The sequence below is a fragment of the Natrix helvetica genome (assembly GCF_964273705.1).
Source record: "Natrix helvetica genome assembly, chromosome: W".
NCBI classification, from domain to species: domain Eukaryota; kingdom Metazoa; phylum Chordata; class Lepidosauria; order Squamata; family Natricidae; genus Natrix; species Natrix helvetica.
Window position 1 is genome coordinate 31658271 of NC_138555.1, and position 23686 is coordinate 31681956.

A 23686-nucleotide genomic window follows, 5' to 3' on the forward strand; every position below is an offset into this window, starting at 1 on the left:
TGAGTCTTAAAACCGTCTACGTCAATCCAGGAAGAGGGAAGAGGGAGAGGGGGTGGAAGTGTGTGGATGTGCATAGATTATGATTCTTAAAACCGTCTACGTGAATCCAGGAAGAGGGAAGAGGGAGAGGGGCTGGAAGTGTGTGTGCTGTGCACAGGGTGTGAGTCTTAAGAACGTCTGAGTGAATCCAGGAAGAGGGAAGAGGCAGATGCGCTGGAAGTGTGTGTGCTGTGCACAGGCTGTGAGTCTTAAGAACGTCTGAATGAATCCAGGAAGAGGGAAGAGACAGAGGGGGTGGAAGTGTGTGGATATGCATAGACTGTGAGTCTTAATATGGCCTACGTGAATCCAGGAAGAGGGAAGAGGGAGAGGGGCTGGAAGTGTGTGTGCTGTGCACAGGCTGTGAGTCTTAAGAACGTATGAGTGAATCCAGGAAGAGGGAAGAGGCAGAGTGGCTGGAAGTATGTGTGCTGTGCACAGGCTGTGAGTCTTAAGAACGTCTGAATGAATCCAGGAAGAGGGAAGAGACAGAGGGGCTGAAAGTGTGTGGATGTGCATAGACTATGAGTCTTAAAACCGTCTACGTCAATCCAGGAAGAGGGAAGACGGAGAGGGGATGGAAGTGTGTGGATGTGCACCGGCTGTGAGTCTTAAAACCGTCTGAGTGAATCCAGGAAGAGGGAACAGGCAGAGTGGATGGAAGTGTGTGGATGTACATAGATTGTGATTCTTAAAACCGTCTACGTGAATCCAGGAAGAGGGAAGAGGGAGTGGGGCTGGAAGTGTGTGTGCTGTGCACAGGCTGTGAGTCTTAAGAACGTCTGAATGAATCCAGGAAGAGGGAAGAGGCAGAGGGGATGGAAGTGTGTGGATGTGCATAGATTGTGATTCTTAAAACCGTCTACGTGAATCCAGGAAGAGGGAACAGGCAGAGGGGCTGGAAGTGTGTGTGCTGTGCACAGGCTGTGACTCTTAAGAATGTCTGAATGAATCCAGGAAGAGGGAAGAGACAGAGGGGCTGAAAGTGTGTGGATGTGCATAGACTATGAGTCTTAAAACCGTCTACGTCAATACAGGAAGAGGGAACAGGGAGAGGGGATGGAAGTGTGTGGATATGCACCAGCTGTGAGTCTTAAAACTGTTCAAGTGAATCCAGGAAGAGGGAACAGGCAGAGGGGATGGAAGTGTGTGGATGTGCATAGATTGTGATTCTTAAAACCGTCTACGTGAATCCAGGAAGAGGGAACAGGCAGAGGGGCTGGAAGTGTGTGTGCTGTGCACAGGCTGTGACTCTTAAGAATGTCTGAATGAATCCAGGAAGAGGGAAGAGGCAGAGGGGCTGGAAGTGTGTGGATGAACACTGGATGTGAGTCTGAAAACCGTTTGAGTCAATCCAGGAAGAGGGAAGAGGCAGAGGAGCTGGAAGTGTGTGTATGTGCACCCGCTGTGAGTCTTAAAACTGTTCGAGTGAATCCAGGAAGAGGGAACAGGCAGAGGGGATGGAAGTGTGTGGATATGCACAAGCTGTGAGTCTTAAAACCGTTCGAGTGAATCCAGGAAGAGGGAACAGGCAGAGGGGAGGGAAGTGTGTGGATGTGCATAGACTGTGAGCCATAAAACCATCTACGTGAATCCAGGAAGAGGGAAGAGGGAGAGGGGGTGGAAGTGTGTGGATGTGCATAGACTGTGAGTCTTAAAACCGTCTACGTGAATCCAGGAAGAGGGAAGAGGGAGAGGGGCTGGAAGTGTGTGTGCTGTGCACAGGCTGTGAGTCTTAAGAACGTCTGAGTGAATCCAGGAAGAGGGAAGAGGGAGAGGGGCTGGAAGTGTTTGGATGTGCACCGGCTGTGAGTCTTAAAACCGTTCGAGTGAATCCAGGAAGAGGGAAGAGGGAGAGGGGCTGGAAGTGTGTGGATGTGCACCGGCTGTGAGTCATAAAACCGTCTACGTGAATCCAGGAAGAGGGAAGAGGGAGAGGGGGTGGAAGTGTGTGGATGTGCACCGGCTATGAGTCTTAAGAACGTCTGAGTGGATCCATAAAGTGGGAAGAGTCAGAGGAGCTAAAAGATTGTGTCCCTGTACACCGGCTGTGAGTTTTAAAAAACACCTCAGTGAATGCAGGAAGAGGGAAGAGGCAGAGGGGCTGGAAGTGTGTGTGCTGTGCACAGGCTGTGAGTCTTAAGAACGTCTGAGTGAATCCAGGAAGAGGGAAGAGGCAGAGGGGCTGGAAGTGTGTGTGCTGTGCACAGGCTGTGAGTCTTAAGAACGTCTGAATGAATCCAGGAAGAGTGAAGAGGGAGAGGGGCTGGAAGTGTGTGTGCTGTGCACAGGGTGTGAGTCTTAAGAACGTCTGAGTGAATCCAGGAAGAGGGAAGAGGGAGAGGGGGTGGAAGTGTGTGGATGTGCACCGGCTATGAGTCTTAAGAACGTCTGAGTGGATCCATAAAGTGGGAAGAGTCAGAGGAGCTAAAAGATTGTGTCCCTGTACACCGGCTGTGAGTTTTAAAAAACATCTCAGTGAATGCAGGAAGAGGGAACAGGCAGAGGGGATGGAAGTGTGTGGATGTGCATAGACTGTGAGTCATAAAACCGTCTACGTGAACCCAGGAAGAGGGAAGAGGGAGAGGGGGTGGAAGTGTGTGGATGTGCATAGATTATGATTCTTAAAACCGTCTACGTGAATCCAGGAAGAGGGAAGAGGGAGAGGGGCTGGAAGTGTGTGTGCTGTGCACAGGGTGTGAGTCTTAAGAACGTCTGAGTGAATCCAGGAAGAGGGAAGAGGCAGATGCGCTGGAAGTGTGTGTGCTGTGCACAGGCTGTGAGTCTTAAGAACGTCTGAATGAATCCAGGAAGAGGGAAGAGACAGAGGGGGTGGAAGTGTGTGGATATGCACCAGCTGTGAGTCTTAAAACCGATCAAGTGAATCCAGGAAGAGGGAAGAGACAGAGGGGCTGAAAGTGTGTGGATGTGCATAGACTATGAGTCTTAAAACCGTCTACGTCAATCCAGGAAGAGGGAACAGGGAGAGGGGATCGAAGTGTGTGGATATGCACCAGCTGTGAGTCTTCAAACCGTTCAAGTGAATCCAGGAAGAGGGAACAGGCAGAGGGGATGGAAGTGTGTGGATGTGCATAGATTGTGATTCTTAAAACCGTCTACGTGAATCCAGGAAGAGGGAACAGGCAGAGGGGCTGGAAGTGTGTGTGCTGTGCACAGGCTGTGAGTCTTAAGAATGTCTGAATGAATCCAGGAAGAGGGAAGAGGCAGAGGGGCTGGAAGTGTGTGGATGAACACTGGATGTGAGTCTGAAAACCATTTGAGTCAATCCAGGAAGAGGGAAGAGGCAGAGGGGCTGGAAGTGTGTGTATGTGCACCCGCTGTGAGTCTTAAAACTGTTCGAGTGAATCCAGGAAGAGGGAACAGGCAGAGGGGATGGAAGTGTGTGGATATACACCAGCTGTGAGTCTTAAAACCGTTCGAGTGAATCCAGGAAGAGGGAACAGGCAGAGGGGACGGAAGTGTGTGGATGTGCATAGACTGTGAGCCATAAAACCATCTACGTGAATCCAGGAAGAGGGAAGAGGGAGAGGGGGTGGAAGTGTGTGGATGTGCATAGACTGTGAGTCTTAAAACCGTCTACGAGAATCCAGGAAGAGGGAAGAGGGAGAGGGGCTGGAAGTGTGTGTGCTGTGCACAGGCTGTGAGTCTTAAGAACGTCTGAGTGAATCCAGGAAGAGGAAAGAGGGAGAGGGGGTGGAAGTGTGTGGATGTGCATAGACTGTGAGTCTTAAAACCGTCTACGTGAATCCAGGAAGAGGGAAGAGGGAGAGGGGCTGGAAGTGTGTGTGCTGTGCACAGGCTGTGAATCTTAAGAACGTCTGAGTGAATCCAGGAAGAGGGAAGAGACAGAGGGGCTGGAAGTGTTTGTGCTGTGCACAAGCTGTGAGTCTAAAGAACGTCTGAGTGAATCCAGGAAGAGGGAAGAGACAGAGGGGGTGGAAGTGTGTGGATATGCATAGACTGTGAGTCTTAAAACCGTCTACGTGAATCCAGGAAGAGGGAAGAGGGAGAGGGGCTGGAAGTGTGTGTGCTGTGCACAGGCTGTGAGTCTTAAGAACGTCTGAGTGAATCCAGGAAGAGGGAAGAGGGAGAGGTGCTGGAAGTGTGTGTGCTGTGCACAGGCTGTGAGTCTTAAGAACGTCTGAGTGAATCCAGGAAGAGGGAAGAGGGAGAGGGGCTGGAAGTGTTTGTGCTGTGCACAAGCTGTGAGTCTAAAGAACGTCTGAGTGAATCCAGGAAGAGGAAAGAGGGAGAGGGGGTGGAAGTGTGTGGATGTGCATAGACTGTGAGTCTTAAAACCGTCTACGTGAATCCAGGAAGAGGGAAGAGGGAGAGGGGCTGGAAGTGTGTGTGCTGTGCACAGGCTGTGAATCTTAAGAACGTCTGAGTGAATCCAGGAAGAGGGAAGAGGGAGAAAGGCTGGAAGTGTTTGTGCTGTGCACAAGCTGTGAGTCTTAAGAACATCTGAGTGAATCCAGGAAGAGGGAAGAGGTAGAGGGGATGGAAGTGTGTGGATGTACACCGGCTGTGAGTCTTAAAACCGTTTGAGTGAATCCAGGAAGAGGGAAGAGGCAGAGGGGCTGGAAGTGTGTGAATGTGCACCGGCTGTGAGTCTTAAAACCGTTCGAGTGAATCCAGGAAGAGGGAACAGGCAGAGGGGATGGAAGTGTGTGGATGTGCATAGACTGTGAGTCATAAAACCGTCTACGTGAATCCAGGAAGAGGGAAGAGGGAGAGGGGCTGGAAGTGTGTGTGCTGTGCACAGGGTGTGAGTCTTAAGAACGTCTGAATGAATCCAGGAAGAGGGAAGAGACAGAGGGGGTGGAAGTGTGTGGATATGCATAGACTGTGAGTCTTAAAATGGCCTACGTGAATCCAGGAAGAGGGAAGAGGGAGAGGGGCTGGAAGTGTGTGTGCTGTGCAGAGGCTGTGAGTCGTAAGAACGTCTGAATGAATCCAGGAAGAGGGAAGAGACAGAGGGGCTGAAAGTGTGTGGATGTTCATAGACTATGAGTCTTAAAACCGTCTACGTCAATCCAGGAAGAGGGAAGAGGGAGAGGGGGTGGAAGTGTGTGGATGTGCATAGATTATGATTCTTAAAACCGTCTACGTGAATCCAGGAAGAGGGAAGAGGGAGAGGGGCTGGAAGTGTGTGTGCTGTGCACAGGGTGTGAGTCTTAAGAACGTCTGAGTGAATCCAGGAAGAGGGAAGAGGCAGATGCGCTGGAAGTGTGTGTGCTGTGCACAGGCTGTGAGTCTTAAGAACGTCTGAATGAATCCAGGAAGAGGGAAGAGACAGAGGGGGTGGAAGTGTGTGGATATGCATAGACTGTGAGTCTTAAATGGCCTACGTGAATCCAGGAAGAGGGAAGAGGGAGAGGGGCTGGAAGTGTGTGTGCTGTGCACAGGCTGTGAGTCTTAAGAACGTATGAGTGAATCCAGGAAGAGGGAAGAGGCAGAGTGGCTGGAAGTATGTGTGCTGTGCACAGGCTGTGAGTCTTAAGAACGTCTGAATGAATCCAGGAAGAGGGAAGAGACAGAGGGGCTGAAAGTGTGTGGATGTGCATAGACTATGAGTCTTAAAACCGTCTACGTCAATCCAGGAAGAGGGAAGACGGAGAGGGGATGGAAGTGTGTGGATGTGCACCGGCTGTGAGTCTTAAAACCGTCTGAGTGAATCCAGGAAGAGGGAACAGGCAGAGTGGATGGAAGTGTGTGGATGTACATAGATTGTGATTCTTAAAACCGTCTACGTGAATCCAGGAAGTGGGAAGAGGGAGAGGGGCTGGAAGTGTGTGTGCTGTGCACAGGCTGTGAGTCTTAAGAACGTCTGAATGAATCCAGGAAGAGGGAAGAGGCAGAGGGGCTGGAAGTGTGTGGATGTACAATGGCTGTGAGTCTTAAAACCGTTTGAGTGAATCCAGGAAGAGGGAAGAGGCAGAGGGGCTGGAAGTGTGTGGATGTGCACCGGCTGTGAGTCTTAAAACCGTTCGAGTGAATCCAGGAAGAGGGAACAGGCAGAGGGGATGGAAGTTTGTGGATATGCACCAGCTGTGAGTCTTAAAACCGTTCAAGTGAATCCAGGAAGAGGGAAGAGACAGAGGGGATGGAAGTGTGTGGATGTGCATAGATTGTGATTCTTAAAACCGTCTACGTGAATCCAGGAAGAGGGAACAGGCAGAGGGGCTGGAAGTGTGTGTGCTGTGCACAGGCTGTGACTCTTAAGAATGTCTGAATGAATCCAGGAAGAGGGAAGAGGCAGAGGGGCTGGAAGTGTGTGGATGAACACTGGATGTGAGTCTGAAAACCGTTTGAGTCAATCCAGGAAGAGGGAAGAGGCAGAGGGGCTGGAAGTGTGTGTATGTGCACCCGCTGTGAGTCTTAAAACTGTTCGAGTGAATCCAGGAAGAGGGAACAGGCAGAGGGGATGGAAGTGTGTGGATATGCACCAGCTGTGAGTCTTAAAACCGTTCGAGTGAATCCAGGAAGAGGGAACAGGCAGAGGGGATGGAAGTGTGTGGATGTGCATAGACTGTGAGCCATAAAACCATCTACGTGAATCCAGGAAGAGGGAAGAGGGAGAGGGGGTGGAAGTGTGTGGATGTGCATAGAGTGTGAGTCTTAAAACCATCTACGTGAATCCAGGAAGAGGGAAGACGGAGAGGGGCTGGAAGTGTGTGTGCTGTGCACAGGCTGTGAGTCTTAAAACCGTTTGAGTGAATCCAGGAAGAGGGAAGAGGCAGAGGGGCTGGAAGTGTGTGGATGTGCACCGGCTGTGAGTCTTAAAACCGTTCGAGTGAATCCAGGAAGAGGGAACAGGCAGAGGGGATGGAAGTTTGTGGATATGCACCAGCTGTGAGTCTTAAAACCGTCTACGTGAATCCAGGAAGAGGGAAGAGGGAGAGGGGCTGGAAGTGTGTGTGCTGTGCACAGGCTGTGAATCTTAAGAACGTCTGAGTGAATCCAGGAAGAGGGAAGAGGGAGAGGGGCTGGAAGTGTTTGTGCTGTGCACAAGCTGTGAGTCTTAAGAACATCTGAGTGAATCCAGGAAGAGGGAAGAGGTAGAGGGGATGGAAGTGTGTGGATGTACACCGGCTGTGAGTCTTAAAACCGTTTGAGTGAATCCAGGAAGAGGGAAGAGGCAGAGGGGCTGGAAGTGTGTGAATGTGCACCGGCTGTGAGTCTTAAAACCGTTCGAGTGAATCCAGGAAGAGGGAACAGGCAGAGGGGATGGAAGTGTGTGGATGTGCATAGACTGTGAGTCATAAAACCGTCTACGTGAATCCAGGAAGAGGGAAGAGGGAGAGGGGCTGGAAGTGTGTGTGCTGTGCACAGGGTGTGAGTCTTAAGAACGTCTGAATGAATCCAGGAAGAGGGAAGAGACAGAGGGGGTGGAAGTGTGTGGATATGCATAGACTGTGAGTCTTAAAATGGCCTACGTGAATCCAGGAAGAGGGAAGAGGGAGAGGGGCTGGAAGTGTGTGTGCTGTGCACAGGGTGTGAGTCTTAAGAACGTCTGAATGAATCCAGGAAGAGGGAAGAGACAGAGGGGGTGGAAGTGTGTGGATATGCATAGACTGTGAGTCTTAAAATGGCCTACGTGAATCCAGGAAGAGGGAAGAGGGAGAGGGGCTGGAAGTGTGTGTGCTGTGCAGAGGCTGTGAGTCTTAAGAACGTCTGAATGAATCCAGGAAGAGGGAAGAGACAGAGGGGCTGAAAGTGTGTGGATGTTCATAGACTATGAGTCTTAAAACCGTCTACGTCAATCCAGGAAGAGGGAAGAGGGAGAGGGGGTGGAAGTGTGTGGATGTGCATAGATTATGATTCTTAAAACCGTCTACGTGAATCCAGGAAGAGGGAAGAGGGAGAGGGGCTGGAAGTGTGTGTGCTGTGCACAGGGTGTGAGTCTTAAGAACGTCTGAGTGAATCCAGGAAGAGGGAAGAGGCAGATGCGCTGGAAGTGTGTGTGCTGTGCACAGGCTGTGAGTCTTAAGAACGTCTGAATGAATCCAGGAAGAGGGAAGAGACAGAGGGGGTGGAAGTGTGTGGATATGCATAGACTGTGAGTCTTAAATGGCCTACGTGAATCCAGGAAGAGGGAAGAGGGAGAGGGGGTGGAAGTGTGTGGATGTGCATAGAGTGTGAGTCTTAAAACCATCTACGTGAATCCAGGAAGAGGGAAGACGGAGAGGGGCTGGAAGTGTGTGTGCTGTGCACAGGCTGTGAGTCTTAAAACCGTTTCAGTGAATCCAGGAAGAGGGAAGAGGCAGAGGGGCTGGAAGTGTGTGGATGTGCACCGGCTGTGAGTCTTAAAACCGTTCGAGTGAATCCAGGAAGAGGGAACAGGCAGAGGGGATGGAAGTTTGTGGATATGCACCAGCTGTGAGTCTTAAAACCGTCTACGTGAATCCAGGAAGAGGGAAGAGGGAGAGGGGCTGGAAGTGTGTGTGCTGTGCACAGGCTGTGAATCTTAAGAACGTCTGAGTGAATCCAGGAAGAGGGAAGAGGGAGAGGGGCTGGAAGTGTTTGTGCTGTGCACAAGCTGTGAGTCTTAAGAACATCTGAGTGAATCCAGGAAGAGGGAAGAGGTAGAGGGGATGGAAGTGTGTGGATGTACACCGGCTGTGAGTCTTAAAACCGTTTGAGTGAATCCAGGAAGAGGGAAGAGGCAGAGGGGCTGGAAGTGTGTGAATGTGCACCGGCTGTGAGTCTTAAAACCGTTCGAGTGAATCCAGGAAGAGGGAACAGGCAGAGGGGATGGAAGTGTGTGGATGTGCATAGACTGTGAGTCATAAAACCGTCTACGTGAATCCAGGAAGAGGGAAGAGGGAGAGGGGCTGGAAGTGTGTGGATATGCATAGACTGTGAGTCTTAAAATGGCCTACGTGAATCCAGGAAGAGGGAAGAGGGAGAGTGGCTGGAAGTATGTGTGCTGTGCACAGGCTGTGAGTCTTAAGAACGTCTGAATGAATCCAGGAAGAGGGAAGAGACAGAGGGGCTGAAAGTGTGTGGATGTGCATAGACTATGAGTCTTAAAACCGTCTACGTCAATCCAGGAAGAGGGAAGACGGAGAGGGGATGGAAGTGTGTGGATGTGCACCGGCTGTGAGTCTTAAAACCGTCTGAGTGAATCCAGGAAGAGGGAACAGGCAGAGTGGATGGAAGTGTGTGGATGTACATAGATTGTGATACTTAAAACCGTCTACGTGAATCCAGGAAGTGGGAAGAGGGAGAGGGGCTGGAAGTGTGTGTGCTGTGCACAGGCTGTGAGTCTTAAGAACGTCTGAATGAATCCAGGAAGAGGGAAGAGGCAGAGGGGCTGGAAGTGTGTGGATGTACAATGGCTGTGAGTCTTAAAACCGTTTGAGTGAATCCAGGAAGAGGGAAGAGGCAGAGGGGCTGGAAGTGTGTGGATGTGCACCGGCTGTGAGTCTTAAAACCGTTCGAGTGAATCCAGGAAGAGGGAACAGGCAGAGGGGATGGAAGTTTGTGGATATGCACCAGCTGTGAGTCTTAAAACCGTTCAAGTGAATCCAGGAAGAGGGAAGAGACAGAGGGGATGGAAGTGTGTGGATGTGCATAGATTGTGATTCTTAAAACCGTCTACGTGAATCCAGGAAGAGGGAACAGGCAGAGGGGCTGGAAGTGTGTGTGCTGTACACAGGCTGTGACTCTTAAGAATGTCTGAATGAATCCAGGAAGAGGGAAGAGGCAGAGGGGCTGGTAGTGTGTGGATGAACACTGGATGTGAGTCTGAAAACCGTTTGAGTCAATCCAGGAAGAGGGAAGAGGCAGAGGGGCTGGAAGTGTGTGTATGTGCACCAGCTGTGAGTCTTAAAACTGTTCGAGTGAATCCAGGAAGAGGGAACAGGCAGACGGGATGGAAGTGTGTGGATATGCACCAGCTGTGAGTCTTAAAACCATTCGAGTGAATCCAGGAAGAGGGAACAGGCAGAGGGGATGGAAGTGTGTGGATGTGCATAGACTGTGAGCCATAAAACCATCTACGTGAATCCAGGAAGAGGGAAGAGGGAGAGGGGATGGAAGTGTGTGGATATGCACCAGCTGTGATTCTTAAAACCGTCTACGTGAATCCAGGAAGAGGGAACAGGCAGAGGGGCTGGAAGTGTGTGTGCTGTGCACAGGCTGTGAGTCTTAAGAATGTCTGAATGAATCCAGGAAGAGGGAAGAGGCAGAGGGGCTGGAAGTGTGTGGATGAACACTGGATGTGAGTCTGAAAACCATTTGAGTCAATCCAGGAAGAGGGAAGAGGCAGAGGGGCTGGAAGTGTGTGTATGTGCACCCGCTGTGAGTCTTAAAACTGTTCGAGTGAATCCAGGAAGAGGGAACAGGCAGAGGGGATGGAAGTGTGTGGATATACACCAGCTGTGAGTCTTAAAACCGTTCGAGTGAATCCAGGAAGAGGGAACAGGCAGAGGGGATGGAAGTGTGTGGATGTGCATAGACTGTGAGCCATAAAACCATCTACGTGAATCCAGGAAGAGGGAAGAGGGAGAGGGGCTGGAAGTGTGTGTGCTGTGCACAGGCTGTGAATCTTAAGAACGTCTGAGTGAATCCAGGAAGAGGGAAGAGGGAGAGGGGCTGGAAGTGTTTGTGCTGTGCACAGGCTGTGAGTCTTAAGAACATCTGAGTGAATCCAGGAAGAGGGAACAGGCAGAGGGGATGGGAGTGTGTGGATGTGCATAGACTGTGAGTCATAAAACCGTCTACGTGAATCCAGGAAGAGGGAAGAGGGAGAGGGGCTGGAAGTGTGTGTGCTGTGCACAGGGTGTGAGTCTTAAGAACGTCTGAATGAATCCAGGAAGAGGGAAGAGACAGAGGGGGTGGAAGTGTGTGGATATGCATAGACTGTGAGTCTTAAAATGGCCTACGTGAATCCAGGAAGAGGGAAGAGGGAGAGGGGCTGGAAGTGTGTGTGCTGTGCAGAGGCTGTGAGTCTTAAGAACGTCTGAATGAATCCAGGAAGAGGGAAGAGACAGAGGGGCTGAAAGTGTGTGGATGTTCATAGACTATGAGTCTTAAAACCGTCTACGTCAATCCAGGAAGAGGGAAGAGGGAGAGGGGGTGGAAGTGTGTGGATGTGCATAGATTATGATTCTTAAAACCGTCTACGTGAATCCAGGAAGAGGGAAGAGGGAGAGGGGCTGGAAGTGTGTGTGCTGTGCACAGGGTGTGAGTCTTAAGAACGTCTGAGTGAATCCAGGAAGAGGGAAGAGGCAGATGCGCTGGAAGTGTGTGTGCTGTGCACAGGCTGTGAGTCTTAAGAACGTCTGAATGAATCCAGGAAGAGGGAAGAGACAGAGGGGGTGGAAGTGTGTGGATATGCATAGACTGTGAGTCTTAAAACCGTCTACGTCAATCCAGGAAGAGGGAAGACGGAGAGGGGATGGAAGTGTGTGGATGTGCACCGGCTGTGAGTCTTAAAACCGTCTGAGTGAATCCAGGAAGAGGGAACAGGCAGAGTGGATGGAAGTGTGTGGATGTACATAGATTGTGATTCTTAAAACCGTCTACGTGAATCCAGGAAGAGGGAAGAGGGAGAGGGGCTGGAAGTGTGTGTGCTGTGCACAGGCTGTGACTCTTAAGAATGTCTGAATGAATCCAGGAAGAGGGAAGAGGCAGAGGGGGTGGAAGTGTGTGGATGTGCATAGACTGTGAGTCTTAAAACCGTCTACGTGAATCCAGGAAGAGGGAAGAGGGAGAGGGGCTGGAAGTGTGTGTGCTGTGCACAGGCTGTGAGTCTTAAGAACATCTGAGTGAATCCAGGAAGAGGGAACAGGCAGAGGGGATGGAAGTGTGTGGATATGCACCAGCTGTGAGTCTTAAAACCGTTCGAGTGAATCCAGGAAGAGGGAACAGGCAGAGGGGATGGAAGTGTGTGGATGTGCATAGACTGTGAGCCATAAAACAATCTACGTGAATCCAGGAAGAGGGAAGAGGGAGAGGGGGTGGAAGTGTGTGGATGTGCATAGAGTGTGAGTCTTAAAACCATCTACGTGAATCCAGGAAGAGGGAAGACGGAGAGGGGCTGGAAGTGTGTGTGCTGTGCACAGGCTGTGAGTCTTAAGAACGTCTGAGTGAATCCAGGAAGAGGGAAGAGGGAGAGGGGCTGGAAGTGTTTGGATGTGCACCGGCTGTGAGTCTTAAAACCGTTCGAGTGAATCCAGGAAGAGGGAACAGGCAGAGGGGATGGAAGTGTGTGGATGTGCACCGGCTGTGAGTCATAAAACCGTCTACGTGAATCCAGGAAGAGGGAAGAGGGAGAGGGGGTGGAAGTGTGTGGATGTGCACCGGCTATGAGTCTTAAGAACGTCTGAGTGGATCCATAAAGTGGGAAGAGTCAGAGGAGCTAAAAGATTGTGTCCCTCTACACCGGCTGTGAGTTTTAAAAAACACCTCAGTGAATGCAGGAAGAGGGAAGAGGCAGAGGGGCTGGAAGTGTGTGTGCTGTGCACAGGCTGTGAGTCTTAAGAACGTCTGAGTGAATCCAGGAAGAGGGAAGAGGCAGAGGGGATGGAAGTGTGTGTGCTGTGCACAGGCTGTGAGTCTTAAGAACGTCTGAGTGAATCCAGGAAGAGGGAAGAGGGAGAGGGGGTGGAAGTGTGTGGATGTGCACCGGCTATGAGTCTTAAGAACGTCTGAGTGGATCCATAAAGTGGGAAGAGTCAGAGGAGCTAAAAGATTGTGTCCCTGTACACCGGCTGTGAGTTTTAAAAAACATCTCAGTGAATCCAGGAAGAGGGAACAGGCAGAGGGGATGGAAGTGTGTGGATGTGCATAGACTGTGAGTCATAAAACTGTCTACGTGAACCCAGGAAGAGGGAAGAGGGAGAGGGGGTGGAAGTGTGTGGATGTGCATAGATTATGATTCTTAAAACCGTCTACGTGAATCCAGGAAGAGGGAAGAGGGAGAGGGGCTGGAAGTGTGTGTGTTGTGCACAGGGTGTGAGTCTTAAGAACGTCTGAATGAATCCAGGAAGAGGGAAGAGACAGAGGGGGTGGAAGTGTGTGGATATGCATAGACTGTGAGTCTTAAAATGGCCTACGTGAATCCAGGAAGAGGGAAGAGGGAGAGGGGCTGGAAGTGTGTGTGCTGTGCAGAGGCTGTGAGTCTTAAGAACGTCTGAATTAATCCAGGAAGAGGGAAGAGACAGAGGGGCTGAAAGTGTGTGGATGTTCATAGACTATGAGTCTGAAAACCGTCTACGTCAATCCAGGAAGAGGGAAGAGGGAGAGGGGGTGGAAGTGTGTGGATGTGCATAGATTATGATTCTTAAAACCGTCTACGTGAATCCAGGAAGAGGGAAGAGGGAGAGGGGCTGGAAGTGTGTGTGCTGTGCACAGGGTGTGAGTCTTAAGAACGTCTGAATGAATCCAGGAAGAGGGAACAGGCAGAGGGGATGGAAGTGTGTGGATGTGCATAGATTGTGATTCTTAAAACCGTCTACGTGAATCCAGGAAGAGGGAACAGGCAGAGGGGCTGGAAGTGTGTGTGCTGTGCACAGGCTGTGACTCTTAAGAATGTCTGAATGAATCCAGGAAGAGGGAAGAGGCAGAGGGGCTGGAAGTGTGTGGATGAACACTGGATGTGAGTCTGAAAACCGTTTGAGTCAATCCAGGAAGAGGGAAGAGGCAGAGGGGCTGGAAGTGTGTGTATGTGCACCCGCTGTGAGTCTTAAAACTGTTCGAGTGAATCCAGGAAGAGGGAACAGGCAGAGGGGATGGAAGTGTGTGGATATGCACCAGCTGTGAGTCTTAAAACCGTTCGAGTGAATCCAGGAAGAGGGAACAGGCAGAGGGGATGGAAGTGTGTGGATGTGCATAGACTGTGAGCCATAAAACCATCTACGTGAATCCAGGAAGAGGGAAGAGGGAGAGGGGGTGGAAGTGTGTGGATGTGCATAGACTGTGAGTCTTAAAACCGTCTACGTGAATCCAGGAAGAGGGAAGAGGGAGAGGGGCTGGAAGTGTGTGTGCTGTGCACAGGCTGTGAGACTTAAGAACGTCTGAGTGAATCCAGGAAGAGGGAAGAGACAGAGGGGGTGGAAGTGTGTGGATATGCATAGACTGTGAGTCTTAAAATGGCCTACGTGAATCCAGGAAGAGGGAAGAGGGAAAGGGGCTGGAAGTGTGTGTGCTGTGCACAGGCTGTGAGTCTTAAGAACGTATGAGTGAATCCAGGAAGAGGGAAGAGGCAGAGTGGCTGGAAGTATGTGTGCTGTGCACAGGCTGTGAGTCTTAAGAACGTCTGAATGAATCCAGGAAGAGGGAACAGGCAGAGTGGATGGAAGTGTGTGGATGTACATAGATTGTGATTCTTAAAACCGTCTACGTGAATCCAGGAAGAGGGAAGAGGGAGAGGGGCTGGAAGTGTGTGTGCTGTGCACAGGCTGTGAGTCTTAAGAACGTCTGAATGAATCCAGGAAGAGGGAAGAGGCAGAGGGGCTGGATGTGTGTGGATGTACACTGGCTGTGAGTCTTAAAACCGTTTGAGTGAATCCAGGAAGAGGGAACAGGCAGAGTGGATGGAAGTGTGTGGATGTACATAGATTGTGATTCTTAAAACCGTCTACGTGAATCCAGGAAGAGGGAAGAGGGAGAGGGGCTGGAAGTGTGTGGATGTGCATAGACTATGAGTCTTAAAACCGTCTACGTCAATCCAGGAAGAGGGAAGATGGAGAGGGGATGGAAGTGTGTGGATGTGCACCGGCTGTGAGTCTTAAAACCGTCTGAGTGAATCCAGGAAGAGGGAACAGGCAGAGTGGATGGAAGTGTGTGGATGTACATAGATTGTGATTCTTAAAACCGTCTACGTGAATCCAGGAAGAGGGAAGAGGGAGAGGGGCTGGAAGTGTGTGTGCTGTGCACAGGCTGTGAGTCTTAAGAACGTCTGAATGAATCCAGGAAGAGGGAAGAGGCAGAGGGGCTGGATGTGTGTGGATGTACACTGGCTGTGAGTCTTAAAACCGTTTGAGTGAATCCAGGAAGAGGGAAGAGGCAGAGGGGCTGGAAGTGTGTGGATATGCACCGGCTGTGAGTCTTAAAACCGTTCGAGTGAATCCTGGAAGAGGGAACAGGCAGAGGGGATGGAAGTGTGTGGATGTGCATAGATTGTGATTCTTAAAACCGTCTACGTGAATCCAGGAAGAGGGAACAGGCAGAGGGGATGGAAGTGTGTGTGCTGTGCACAGGCTGTGAGTCTTAAGAATGTCTGAATGAATCCAGGAAGAGGGAAGAGGCAGAGGGGCTGGAAGTGTGTGGATGAACACTGGATGTGAGTCTGAAAACCATTTGAGTCAATCCAGGAAGAGGGAAGAGGTAGAGGGGATGGAAGTGTGTGGATGTACACCGGCTGTGAGTCTTAAAACCGTTTGAGTGAATCCAGGAAGAGGGAAGAGGCAGAGGGGCTGGAAGTGTGTGAATGTGCACCGGCTGTGAGTCTTAAAACCGTTCGAGTGAATCCAGGAAGAGGGAACAGGCAGAGGGGATGGAAGTGTGTGGATGTGCATAGACTGTGAGTCATAAAACCGTCTACGTGAATCGAGGAAGAGGGAAGAGGGAGAGAGGGTGGAAGTATGTGGATGTGCATAGACTGTGAGTCTTAAAACCGTTAAAGTGAATCCAGGAAGAGGGAACAGGCAGAGGGGCTGGAAGTGTGTGGATGTGCATAGACTATGAGTCTTAAAACCGTCTACGTCAATCCAGGAAGAGGGAAGACGGAGAGGGAATGGAAGTGTGTGGATGTGCACCGGCTGTGAGTCTTAAAACCGTCTGAGTGAATCCAGGAAGAGGGAACAGGCAGAGAGGATATAAGTGTGTGGATGTACATAGATTGTGATTCTTAAAACCGTCTACGTGAATCCAGGAAGAGGGAAGAGGGAGAGGGGCTGGAAGTGTGTGTGCTGTACACAGGCTGTGAGTCTTAAGAACGTCTGAATGAATCCAGGAAGAGGGAAGAGGCAGAGGGGCTGGAAGTGTGTGGATGTACACTGGCTGTGAGTCTTAAAACCGTTTGAGTGAATCCAGGAAGAGGGAAGAGGCAGAGGGGCTGGAAGTGTGTGGATGTGCACCGGCTGTGAGTCATAAAACCGTTCGAGTGAATCCAGGAAGATGGAACAGGCAGAGGGGATGGAAGGGTGTGGGTATGCACCAGCTGTGAGTCTTAAAACCGTTCGAGTGAATCCAGGAAGAGGGAACAGGCAGAGGGGATGGAAGTGTGTGGATGTGCATAGACTGTGAGCCATAAAACAGTCTACGTGAGTCCAGGAAGAGGGAAGAGGGAGAGGGGGTGGAAGTGTGTGGATGTGCATAGACTATGAGTCTTAAAACCGTCTACGTCAATCCAGGAAGAGGGAAGACGGAGAGGGAATGGAAGTGTGTGGATGTGCACCGGCTGTGAGTCTTAAAACCGTCTGAGTGAATCCAGGAAGAGGGAACAGGCAGAGAGGATATAAGTGTGTGGATGTACATAGATTGTGATTCTTAAAACTGTCTACGTGAATCCAGGAAGAGGGAAGAGGGAGAGGGGCTGGAAGTGTTTGTGCTGTGCACAAGCTGTGAGTCTAAAGAACGTCTGAGTGAACCCAGGAAGAGGGAAGAGGGAGAGGGGGTGGAAGTTTGTGGATGTGCATAGACTGTGAGTCTTAAAACCGTCTACGTGAATCCAGGAAGAGGGAAGAGGGAGAGGGGGTGGAAGTGTGTGGATGTGCATAGACTGTGAGTCTTAAAACCGTCTACGTGAATCCAGGAAGAGGGAAGAGGGAGAGGGGATGGAAGTGTGTGGATGTGCACCGGCTGTGAGTCTTAAAACCGTCTGAGTGAATCCAGGATGAAGGAAGAGACAGAGGGGATGGAAGTGTTTGGATGTGCACCGGCTGTGAGTCTTAAAACCTGTTCGAATGAATCCAGGAAGAGGGAACAGGCAGAGGGGATGGAAGTGTGTGGATGTGCACCAGCTGTGAGTCTTAAAAACGTCTACGTGAATCCAGGAAGAGGGAAGAGGGAGAGGGGATGGAAGTGTGTGGATGTGCATAGACTGTGAGTCTTAAAACCATCTACGTGAATCCAGGAAGAGGGAGAGGGGTTGGAAGTGTGTGTGCTGAGCACAGGCTGTGAGTCTTAAGAACGTCTGAGTGAATCCAGGAAGAGGGAAGAGGCAGAGGGGCTGGAAGTGTGTGGATGTGCACCAGCTGTGATTCTTAAAACCGTTCCGGTGAATCCAGGAAGAGGGAAGAGGCAGAGGGGCTGGAAGTGTGTGGATGTGCACCGGCTGAGAGTCTTAAAACTGTCTGAGTGAATCCAGGATGAGGGAGGAGGCAGAGGGGCTGAAAGTGTGTGGATGTGCATAGCTTGTGAGTCATAAAACCGTCTACGTGAATCCAGGAAGAGGGAAGAGGGAGAGGGGGTGGAAGTGTGTGGATGTGCATAGACTGTCAGTCTTAAAACCGTCTACGTGAATCCAGGAAGAAGGAAGAGGCAGAGGGGCTGGAAGTGTGTGTGCTGTGCACAGGCTGTGAGTCTAAAGAACTTCTGAGTGAATCCAGGAAGAGGGAAGAGGGAGAGGGGCTGGAAGTGTGTGTGCTGTGCACAGGCTTTGAGTCTTAAGAACATCTGAGTGAATCTAGGAAGAGGGAAGGGGGAGAGGGGATGGAAGTGTGTGGATGTGCATAGACTGTGCGTCTTAAAACCGTCTACGTGAATCCAGGAAGAGGGAGAGGGGTTGGAAGTGTGTGTGCTGAGCACAGGCTGTGAGTCTGAAAACCGTTTGAGTGAATCCAGGAAGAGGGAAGAGGCAGAGGGGCTGGAAGTGTGTGTATGTGCACCCGCTGTGAGTCTTAAAACTGTTCGAGTGAATCCAGGAAGAGGGAACAGGCAGAGGGGATGGAAGTGTGTGGATATGCACCAGCTGTGAGTCTTAAAACCGTTCGAGTGAATCCAGGAAGAGGGAACAGGCAGAGGGGATGGAAGTGTGTGGATGTGCATAGACTGTGAGCCATAAAACCATCTACGTGAATCCAGGAAGAGGGAAGAGGGAGAGGGGGTGGAAGTGTGTGGATGTGCATAGACTGTGAGTCTTAAAACCGTCTACGTGAATCCAGGAAGAGGGAAGAGGGAGAGGGGCTGGAAGTGTGTGTGCTGTGCACAGGCTTTGAGTCTTAAGAACATCTGAGTGAATCCAGGAAGAGGGAAGAGACTGAGGGGCTGAAAGTGTGTGGATGTGCATAGACTGTGATTCTTAAAACCGTATACGTGAATCCAGGAAGAGGGAAGAGGGAGAGGGGCTGGAAGTGTTTGTGCTGTGCACAAGCTGTGAGTCTAAAGAACGTCTGAGTGAATCCAGGAAGAGGGAAGAGGGAGAGGGGCTGGAAGTGTGTGTGTTGTGCACAGGGTGTGAGTCTTAAGAACGTCTGAATGAATCCAGGAAGAGGGAAGAGACAGAGGGGGTGGAAGTGTGTGGATATGCATAGACTGTGAGTCTTAAAATGGCCTACGTGAATCCAGGAAGAGGGAAGAGGGAGAGGGGCTGGAAGTGTGTGTGCTGTGCAGAGGCTGTGAGTCTTAAGAACGTCTGAATTAATCCAGGAAGAGGGAAGAGACAGAGGGGCTGAAAGTGTGTGGATGTTCATAGACTATGAGTCTGAAAACCGTCTACGTCAATCCAGGAAGAGGGAAGAGGGAGAGGGGGTGGAAGTGTGTGGATGTGCATAGATTATGATTCTTAAAACCGTCTACGTGAATCCAGGAAGAGGGAAGAGGGAGAGGGGCTGGAAGTGTGTGTGCTGTGCACAGGGTGTGAGTCTTAAGAACGTCTGAATGAATCCAGGAAGAGGGAACAGGCAGAGGGGATGGAAGTGTGTGGATGTGCATAGATTGTGATTCTTAAAACCGTCTACGTGAATCCAGGAAGAGGGAACAGGCAGAGGGGCTGGAAGTGTGTGTGCTGTGCACAGGCTGTGACTCTTAAGAATGTCTGAATGAATCCAGGAAGAGGGAAGAGGCAGAGGGGCTGGAAGTGTGTGGATGAACACTGGATGTGAGTCTGAAAACCGTTCGAGTGAATCCAGGAAGAGGGAAGAGGGAGAGGGGCTGGAAGTGTGTGGATGAACACTGGATGTGAGTCTGAAAACCATTTGAGTCAATCCAGGAAGAGGGAAGAGGGAGAGGGGGTGGAAGTGTGTGGATGTGCATAGATTATGATTCTTAAAACCGTCTACGTGAATCCAGGAAGAGGGAAGAGGGAGAGGGGCTGGAAGTGTGTGTGCTGTGCACAGGCAGTGAGTCTTAAGAACGTCTGAATGAATCCAGGAAGAGGGAAGAGGCAGAGGGGCTGGAAGTGTTTGGATGTGCACCGGCTGTGAGTCTTAAAACCGTTCGAGTGAATCCAGGAAGAGGGAACAGGCAGAGGGGATGGAAGTGTGTGGATGTGCACCGGCTGTGAGTCATAAAACCGTCTACGTGAATCCAGGAAGAGGGAAGAGGGAGAGGGGGTGGAAGTGTGTGGATGTGCACCGGCTATGAGTCTTAAGAACGTCTGAGTGGATCCATAAAGTGGGAAGAGTCAGAGGAGCTAAAAGATTGTGTCCCTGTACACCGGCTGTGAGTTTTAAAAAACACCTCATTGAATGCAGGAAGAGGGAAGAGGCAGAGGGGCTGGAAGTGTGTGTGCTGTGCACAGGCTGTGAGTCTTAAAACCGTTCGAGTGAATCCAGGAAGAGGGAACAGGCAGAGGGGATGGAAGTTTGTGGATATGCACCAGCTGTGAGTCTTAAAACCGTTCAAGTGAATCCAGGAAGAGGGAAGAGACTGAGGGGCTGAAAGTGTGTGGATGTGCATAGACTGTGATTCTTAAAACCGTATACGTGAATCCAGGAAGAGGGAAGAGGGAGAGGGGCTGGAAGTGTTTGTGCTGTGCACAAGCTGTGAGTCTAAAGAACGTCTGAGTGAATCCAGGAAGAGGGAAGAGGGAGAGGGGCTGGAAGTGTGTGTGTTGTGCACAGGGTGTGAGTCTTAAGAACGTCTGAATGAATCCAGGAAGAGGGAAGAGACAGAGGGGGTGGAAGTGTGTGGATATGCATAGACTGTGAGTCTTAAAATGGCCTACGTGAATCCAGGAAGAGGGAAGAGGGAGAGGGGCTGGAAGTGTGTGTGCTGTGCAGAGGCTGTGAGTCTTAAGAACGTCTGAATTAATCCAGGAAGAGGGAAGAGACAGAGGGGCTGAAAGTGTGTGGATGTTCATAGACTATGAGTCTGAAAACCGTCTACGTCAATCCAGGAAGAGGGAAGAGGGAGAGGGGGTGGAAGTGTGTGGATGTGCATAGATTATGATTCTTAAAACCGTCTACGTGAATCCAGGAAGAGGGAAGAGGGAGAGGGGCTGGAAGTGTGTGTGCTGTGCACAGGGTGTGAGTCTTAAGAACGTCTGAATGAATCCAGGAAGAGGGAACAGGCAGAGGGGATGGAAGTGTGTGGATGTGCATAGATTGTGATTCTTAAAACCGTCTACGTGAATCCAGGAAGAGGGAACAGGCAGAGGGGCTGGAAGTGTGTGTGCTGTGCACAGGCTGTGACTCTTAAGAATGTCTGAATGAATCCAGGAAGAGGGAAGAGGCAGAGGGGCTGGAAGTGTGTGGATGAACACTGGATGTGAGTCTGAAAACCGTTCGAGTGAATCCAGGAAGAGGGAAGAGGGAGAGGGGCTGGAAGTGTGTGGATGAACACTGGATGTGAGTCTGAAAACCATTTGAGTCAATCCAGGAAGAGGGAAGAGGGAGAGGGGGTGGAAGTGTGTGGATGTGCATAGATTATGATTCTTAAAACCGTCTACGTGAATCCAGGAAGAGGGAAGAGGGAGAGGGGCTGGAAGTGTGTGTGCTGTGCACAGGCAGTGAGTCTTAAGAACGTCTGAATGAATCCAGGAAGAGGGAAGAGGCAGAGGGGCTGGAAGTGTTTGGATGTGCACCGGCTGTGAGTCTTAAAACCGTTCGAGTGAATCCAGGAAGAGGGAACAGGCAGAGGGGATGGAAGTGTGTGGATGTGCACCGGCTGTGAGTCATAAAACCGTCTACGTGAATCCAGGAAGAGGGAAGAGGGAGAGGGGGTGGAAGTGTGTGGATGTGCACCGGCTATGAGTCTTAAGAACGTCTGAGTGGATCCATAAAGTGGGAAGAGTCAGAGGAGCTAAAAGATTGTGTCCCTGTACACCGGCTGTGAGTTTTAAAAAACACCTCATTGAATGCAGGAAGAGGGAAGAGGCAGAGGGGCTGGAAGTGTGTGTGCTGTGCACAGGCTGTGAGTCTTAAAACCGTTCGAGTGAATCCAGGAAGAGGGAACAGGCAGAGGGGATGGAAGTTTGTGGATATGCACCAGCTGTGAGTCTTAAAACCGTTCAAGTGAATCCAGGAAGAGGGAAGAGACAGAGGGGATGGAAGTGTGTGGATGTGCATAGATTGTGATTCTTAAAACCGTCTACGTGAATCCAGGAAGAGGGAACAGGCAGAGGGGCTGGAAGTGTGTGTGCTGTGCACAGGCTGTGACTCTTAAGAATGTCTGAATGAATCCAGGAAGAGGGAAGAGGCAGAGGGGCTGGAAGTGTGTGGATGAACACTGGATGTGAATCTTAAAACCGTTCGAGTGAATCCAGGAAGAGGGAACAGGCAGAGGGGATGGAAGTGTGTGGATGTGCACCGGCTGTGAGTCATAAAACCGTCTACGTGAATCCAGGAAGAGGGAAGAGGGAGAGGGGGTGGAAGTGTGTGGATGTGCACCGGCTATGAGTCTTAAGAACGTCTGAGTGGATCCATAAAGTGGGAAGAGTCAGAGGAGCTAAAAGATTGTGTCCCTGTACACCGGCTGTGAGTTTTAAAAAACACCTCATTGAATGCAGGAAGAGGGAAGAGGCAGAGGGGCTGGAAGTGTGTGTGCTGTGCACAGGCTGTGAGTCTTAAGAACGTCTGAGTGAATCCAGGAAGAGGGAAGAGGCAGAGGGGCTGGAAGTGTGTGTGCTGTGCACAGGGTGTGAGTCTTAAGAACGTCTGAGTGAATCCAGGAAGAGGGAAGAGGGAGAGGGGGTGGAAGTGTGTGGATGTGCACCGGCTATGAGTTTTAAGAACGTCTGAGTGGATCCATAAAGTGGGAAGAGTCAGAGGAGCTAAAAGATTGTGTCCCTGTACACCGGCTGTGAGTTTTAAAAAACATCTCAGTGAATGCAGGAAGAGGGAACAGGCAGAGGGGATGGAAGTGTGTGGATGTGCATAGACTGTGAGTCATAAAACCGTCTACGTGAATCCAGGAAGAGGGAAGAGGGAGAGGGGCTGGAAGTGTGTGTGCTGTGCACAGGGTGTGAGTCTTAAGAACGTCTGAATGAATCCAGGAAGAGGGAAGAGACAGAGGGGGTGGAAGTGTGTGGATATGCATAGACTGTGAGTCTTAAAATGGCCTACGTGAATCCAGGAAGAGGGAAGAGGGAGAGGGGCTGGAAGTGTGTGTGCTGTGCAGAGGCTGTGAGTCTTAAGAACGTCTGAATGAATCCAGGAAGAGGGAAGAGACAGAGGGGCTGAAAGTGTGTGGATGTTCATAGACTATGAGTCTTAAAACCGTCTACGTCAATCCAGGAAGAGGGAAGAGGGAGAGGGGGTGGAAGTGTGTGGATGTGCATAGACTGTGAGTCTTAAAATGGCCTACGTGAATCCAGGAAGAGGGAAGAGGGAGAGGGGCTGGAAGTGTGTGTGCTGTGCAAAGGCTGTGAGTCTTAAGAACGTATGAGTGAATCCAGGAAGAGGGAAGAGGCAGAGTGGCTGGAAGTATGTGTGCTGTGCACAGGCTGTGAGTCTTAAGAACGTCTGAATGAATCCAGGAAGAGGGAAGAGGCAGAGGGGCTGGAAGTGTGTGGATGTACACTGGCTGTGAGTCTTATAACCGTTTGAGTGAATCCAGGAAGAGGGAAGAGGCAGAGGGGCTGGAAGTGTGTGGATGTGCATAGACTATGAGTCTTAAAACCGTCTACGTCAATCCAGGAAGAGGGAAGACGGAGAGGGGATGGAAGTGTGTGGATGTGCACCGGCTGTGAGTCTTAAAACCGTCTGAGTGAATCCAGGAAGAGGGAACAGGCAGAGTGGATGGAAGTGTGTGGATGTACATAGATTGTGATTCTTAAAACCGTCTACGTGAATCCAGGAAGAGGGAAGAGGGAGAGGGGCTGGAAGTGTGTGTGCTGTGCACAGGCTGTGAGTCTTAAGAACGTCTGAATGAATCCAGGAAGAGGGAAGAGGCAGAGGGGCTGGAAGTGTGTGGATGTACACTGGCTGTGAGTCTTATAACCGTTTGAGTGAATACAGGAAGAGGGAAGAGGCAGAGGGGCTGGAAGTGTGTGGATGTGCACCGGCTGTGAGTCTTAAAACCGTTCGAGTGAATCCAGGAAGAGGGAACAGGCAGAGGGGATGGAAGTTTGTGGATATGCACCAGCTGTGAGTCTTAAAACCGTTCAAGTGAATCCAGGAAGAGGGAAGAGACAGAGGGGATGGAAGTGTGTGGATGTGCATAGATTGTGATTCTTAAAACCATCTACGTGAATCCAGGAAGAGGGAACAGGCAGAGGGGCTGGAAGTGT